This window comes from Podarcis raffonei, chromosome 17, assembly GCF_027172205.1.
Source record: "Podarcis raffonei isolate rPodRaf1 chromosome 17, rPodRaf1.pri, whole genome shotgun sequence".
NCBI classification, from domain to species: domain Eukaryota; kingdom Metazoa; phylum Chordata; class Lepidosauria; order Squamata; family Lacertidae; genus Podarcis; species Podarcis raffonei.
Genome location: NC_070618.1, coordinates 35,419,936 through 35,426,676, shown reverse-complemented (window position 1 = coordinate 35,426,676; position 6,741 = coordinate 35,419,936).

Here is a 6,741-nt window from a genome sequence, read left to right as displayed (position 1 = left end):
GCTGCCGGCCAGGGAGGAGGGAGGCTCCAACTGTGTTGCTTGGCTATGTTGCTCCCCCAATAAGGAGTCTAAGAACGCCTGGGGGTGGATCTTGCAGGCCTTGTGCCGATCAAATCGGCTGCGTTGCCTGGGGACTTGCCTTTGCTCAGCGCTTCCTAGTGGAGAGGTGACAGTGGTTTTCCTTGAGGCTTCCTTTGGCTGCTGGCTGGGCTTTCTGCCTTTGGCTCAGAGGGGCTCAGAAGTTGAACATACCTGTGCTGAGTGCTCGGATCGGAATCGGATGGATACGTCATCGATGGCCCACTCACCCTTGCCGGCGAAAAGGTCTGTCTGCAGTGGGGGCACATGGTGGGGGAAAAGGAAAGGAGATCTCGTGGGAGGGGGGCTTTCGAATTTGTTTTGGAGGCTCCTTCGATTGACTTATGGGGGGAAAGAAAGGAGCTGGTTGACTAAAATGGTGGGTGACTGGCAATCTCGTGGTGAGGGGGGGAGGCTGTGTGTGTGTGTGTGTGGCTAGTTAATGCAAGCTGAGGGGTTTTTTGAATGCTGGACGCCATGTTGTTGCACGTGCTGCTGCAAACTTTGCAGTGCAAAGCCAGGCCGGGGAGCCATCTTAAGTTGAGGCTGCATAGGCCTTGTGGTGCATGTGATTCAGATTCTCTTCAGTTGAACCTCTGGTTACAAAGTTGGTTGGACAGTGTTCTCGAAGCTACCAGCATGAGTTTGACCAGACTGCAGGAGTACAGGAAGACTGGAGTGCCTGGAACAGTTCCCTTATTTTGGCTGCTGGTCCCTTATTTTCAAATCTGTAAGTTGACAGCTATGCTACTGGCTCCCCTCGAAAGGGTGGCCCATCCTTCCTAAAGGCCTCATTTGTTCGCTCATTTGTTATTTTTGGCCCATCTCTGCTCCTTTAAGATAAAAGGGCTGGCAAATCCCAAGCTATCAAATGGGTATGTGGCAAGGAAGGCTCTGTAACTGCAGCTTCAGGGCTGCGTAAGACACAGAGTGCACTTAAAACACACAGACTCCCCTGAATAATCCCAGGAACTGCAATTCACTTTCCCGCGTGACACACAGGCGGGACCCCGTGCCACCTGCTCTCTCCTTCGCGGCCTGTACGAAGGGGCTAAGTGTACCCAGGCTCTGGCTGGGGAGGGCGGGGTATAAATAAAAATATTTATTATTATTATTGCAAGGAGATGCCACCAGGGCTAAAGTCTGGTAGGAAGCACAAGCTCAATGGGCTTCCTAAATCCAGAGGGGGGAAGTGGCTGGAGGTTGTCCAGTGTTACCCAAAGAAAGCTCTCTGCACACGCTCAGAAGTGCATTCCTTACAGCTTCAGGATCTCCAACCATTCATTTCTCGGTTGCAGCCCAAGGCGGCGAAGCCACAAGGATCCAGGGATCCAGTGATTCGTTTTCCGGTGTTGCCCAACCTATCAACTGCTTACCTGCCCAACGTTGCTGGCTGGGGTTGACCGAGATTTCTTTTTCGCCTGTTGCTGTGACTTCTGCCTCTTTGGTCGTTTCTCGCTTCCCTGGGATTGCACTGGGAATTGCAGATTGAAGACACGTAGGGAGACAGGCCCACAAGTCCCAGTGACCTGCAGAGTGGACCGTAAGATTATAAGGTGCTGCCCTCTATGGAGCCAGATCATTGGTCCATCTAGTTCAGTGTTGGCTACAGGTGAGGCTTCAGGTCCCTTATTTTGGCTGCTGGTCCCTTATTTTCAAATCTGTAAATTGACAGCTATGGCCCGGTTGTAGGGTTGCCGTATTTCTTACATTACAGTGTTGTTGTTGTTGTTACTGTTGCTGTTAATTTTATGATAACAATTTATTGATTTCCCAAAAATAACAAAACAAAAAAAGGAAATAAAAAAATAATAGCCAAATTAAACCATAAATTTTTGGTCCACTTCCCTCCACTCCCCCTCTTGCTTCCATTATAATATACTTGTTTATGCACGTCCATAAAACCTTATATACTTAACAATCCAATCTTAAAACCTTCATCTTATTACAAGTGATGTTTAAAAGTTAAGCTAATGTAAAAATCTCTACACAAAGCTTTAAAAATATGCATTGAACAATTGCCCTTTTTTGTAATAATTTGTCCTGCATAGTTCAGTAATTTATTTTGCCTATCTTCTTTGGCTGAGGCGCTTTTTTTTTCTTTACTTTTTTACTATTATTTTGTGATAACAATTTATTGATCTTCCAAAAATAACAAAACAGAAACAGAAAATAGGGTTGCCGTACAGTATTTCAATAGGTAGAGAACAAGTCTAGTACCCACTAAGGAAGAATGGCAGTGTAAAATGTTCACATATGCTGAACTGGCTGGTCTGAGGAACAGGATAAAAGAAAACGAAGATAAGGAATATAAGGAGGAATGGATAATGTTTATTGACGATTTCAAGAATCAGTATAGACTCTCGAGTAAATCCAACAGAGTTGAAATAGGTAAGAGGTAACAGTTTGGATAATTAAAAAGATGTTGATTATGTGGAGTAGTAGAAAAGTAAAAGGAACCAGGGAAAGTGTGGAAGGGAAGTCATATGGTATATGTACGCATGTACAGTGGTACCTCGGGTTACATACGCTTCAGGTTACAGACTCCGCTAACCCAGAAATAGTACCTCAGGTTAAGAACTTTGTTTCAGGATGAGAACAGAAATTGCGCTCCAGCAGCAGCAAAAGGCCCCATTAGCTAAAGTGGTGCTTCAGGTTAAGAACAGTTTCAGGTTAAGTACGGACCTCCGGAACGAATTAAGTTCTTAACCCAAGGTACCACTGTATTTTATATGAAGTTGTGAGGGGAGGGGAGGGGGGTTAAAATATGCTCCCCATTCCTGTTTTTGAAAATGCAAATACAAATGAAAAAATACATACTTCAAAAAGTGAAAATCCGAACACAAAAGTTGTTTAGGAAAACACAAAAATGCACAAAAACACAAAAGTGCATACCACAGTAACAAACAAAAACAATATTATCCCACCCCACACTTATACATTGGGCGGGGCATTATTATCATTAATGATTTAACTTGTTTACAGTGATTCTTCATATATTCTACAAACTTTTTCCAGTTTTCCTTGAACACTCTTCCTGATCTCTTATTCTGCTGGTTAGACTCGCTAGTTCTGCATATTCCACCATCTTCATCTGCCACTCCTCCCTCATCGGAAGTGCCCCCTCCTTCCATGTCTGAGCATATAAAATTTGGGCTGCTGTAGTTACATAGATTAATATTTTTATTATTATTATTATTTCTGGGGACATCTGACTCAATTATTCCTAAAATAAAAGCTTCTGGTCTTTTTATAAAATACCTTTTAAACATTCCCCCCCCCATTACATTATATATCATCTCCCATAAGCCTTTAGCTAGTTTACATACCCACCACATAGGTAAAACGTAACTTCTGGTAGTTTTTGTTATATTTCCAGCCATTACCTGATTCTGAGCTAACTTACTCGGTGTCAGGTTCCACTTATATGTCATTTTCATATAATTCTCTCTCTCTTTTTTTAAAAAATAATTTTTATTGGTTTCATTATACAACACCAAACATTAAAACAACAAAAAAGGCAAACAGAACACGAAAAAGTAAAGAGAAAAAAAAGAGAGAAAAAAACAAAAAAAAACAAAAGGAAAAACAGTACATAACATAAGATACAAACAAATTAAACTTACAGTAATTAGATAACTAAATCACATAACAATAATTGACTTCCCTTCAACTCGGTTTTGGAATATATTACAATAAATTTACTATCTGCAGTTTCGTTTTCTTAAAACTCTTTACGTCACAAGCATTATATCGAGCCTACTGTGATTTTTAGGTTTTTTACATCTGTTTCAATATATGTCATAAATTTGTTCCATTCATTATTAAACTTTGTACCATTTTGATTTATTATTTTCTGTGTCATTTTTGCCAACTCTATATAGTCAAATAGTTTAGATTGCCACTCATTTATAGTTGGGATTTTTGCTGTCTTCCAATTTTGTGCTATTAGTGTTCTAGCAGCCACTGTTGCGTATTGGAAAAGTGTTTGGTCTTCCTTTTTAATTTCTTCTCCAATTATCCCCAAGAGGAAGGCCTTGGGCTTTTTTGTGAAGGTATATTTAAATATTTTTTTTAGTTCATTGTAAATAGATTCCCAAAACTTTCTAATTACCTCACACGACCACCACATGTGATAGAAATTGCCTTCCTTGATCTTACATTTCCAACATAATTTGTCCCCGGTTTTGTACATTTTATCTAATTTTACAGGCGTAATGTACCACCTGTACATCATTTTATACATATTCTCTCTAAGTGTTGTACATGCCGAGAATTTCATACCTTTGTTCCAGAGCTTCTTCCACTTATCAAATTCTATGTTGTATCCAATGTCTATTGCCCATTTCACCATTACTTCCTTTATTTCCTCATCCTTGGTGTCCCATTCAAGCAACTGGCTGTACATTTTTGATAGCAGTTTTGATTTGCTTTCTAATATTTCTACCTGGAATCTGGATTTTTTATCATTCATCCCATTCTTTTTGTCCTCAGTCCACATAGCATTAATTTGGTGAAATTGGATCCAACCTGTCAGTTTATTCTTTACCTCTTCATATGGCCTAATCTTCCATCCATTTTCTGTTTTTACTAGCAAATCTTCATACGTCCATCTTTCTCCTTCAATGTTTGTTTTTTTTATTGTCAATATATTGATGGGTGATAACCACCAAGGGGTATTTTTTTCCAGTAATTTTGAAGACACGTAGGGAGACAGGCCCACAAGTCCCTGTTTTTTGGGAAGACCCAAAAAAAAGTGTCAGTAAAGTGTTAGATTTGCTAGAAGAATTTGGAAAATTATCCGGCTTTAAATTAAATAGAGTAAAAACTAAAATGATGACCAAAAATATGTCAGAAGAGGTAAAAAACCAACTTGAATCACAGACGGGGATTAAAGCAACTAGAAAAATAAAATACCTCGGAATTTGGCTAACGACGAAGAATATAAATTTAATGGAAGACAACTACACAAACACCTGGAAAGAAATAAAGAAAGACCTGGACACCTGGAACAGAATAAAGCTATCCTGGTTGGGAAGAATGGCAGCAATTAAGATGAGTTTATTACCGAGATTGCTGTTTTTATTTCAAAATTTACCGATAATCAGGGGAACCTCAGTTTTTAAAGATTGGCAGAAAATACTCTCCAAATTTATTTGGCAAGGAAAAAGGCCAAGAATTAGATTCAAATTACTTACAGATCAAAGAGACAGGGAAGGATTTGCAGTTCCAAATTTAAAGTTGTATTATGAAGCTTCCTGCCTTTGTTGGGTTAAAGATTGGATTGTCATCAAAAACACAGACCTGTTAGACTTAGAAGGATTCAATATAAGATTTGGTTGGCACGCTTATTTGTGGCGCAATAAGGAAAAGGTCCACAAAGGATTTTCTAATCATATTATTAGAGGGCCACTGTTGGAAGTATGGGAGAGAAACAAAAAATTACTGGAAAAAAATTCATATAATTCTCTTTCAATGCATAACAAGCTGTACATTTTAAATCCATTTTCCACAGTTTCTCCCACAAAGTAAATTCAATATCATGTTCCGTATCCCTCGCCCAATGTATCGCAGCAAATTTTACCGATCCATCTTTTGTTTCCCATTCTCCTAATAACTTGTACATTCTAGAGATCAGCTGGTCTCTATTTTCTATTCACTTTTGAATTGGAAACTTTGATCCATAAAACCATACTGCTTATGTAGTACATTTTGTTGGTGTTATTGTAGCCAGTCAGTCACCATATTACTAACGTCTTCTAATTTATTCAGTTTTACATCTTGCTCTAAACAATCTAGAAGATATCTGTATGTTCCCCAATGCTGGTCAATGTTCAATCTTTTCAAATAAATTGCTTCTTTGGGTGAGAGTTTCAAGCAGGTTGACTCTATAGATTCTTTCTAATTACATGATTCAAGAAGCTGTTATATATGTTGGCATTACCATACAATATGTATAAATAAGGAGACGACACAGGAGTTGGGATGCAAGTGAGCTATGCAGAAGCAAGCTGCCGGCTAGCTTTGCAGAGCCTCTTTTTATTAGCAGAAGTCAACAATTGGAAACAGTAGTGTAAACCACCCTGAACTTAACATATTTCCAGCAAGGGCACATTTCTAGCGTGAGTGATACACGTGTCAAACAGGTGCTTCCCCTGACATTAGACAATGTCTGATCCACCCATCATGCTCCAGCCACGTGAAACATTAAGCAAACAGTATGTGAAAGGACAAAAGGTCAAGGGGAAAACCCTATTTTCCAGTCAAGAAGGTCAGAGAAAGCAAGCGTGATGCTCCCAGACAAGCTGTGGCATGTTTTGTGCAAGGTTTGCCTTTGCATTATGGAGCATTACCCTTACACAATAGACATGCATGCCAACCAAATTTAATATCATACCCATCTAAATCTAACAGCTGAGTGTTCTTCAACCATATCCATTCCTTCAACTAACATAGACATGCAGCTTCATGATATACATGTAAGTATGACAGTGCGAATTTGACTCTGGTACTCCATGCTAAAATTTATTTTATTATTATTGCATTATTATTATTGTTGTTTTATTATTACATTTATATCTCAACATTTTCTCCAAGGAGTTCAGGGCGGTTTACGCACTCCCACTCCATGTCCCCTTTTTATCTTTACAATGACCCAGTGAG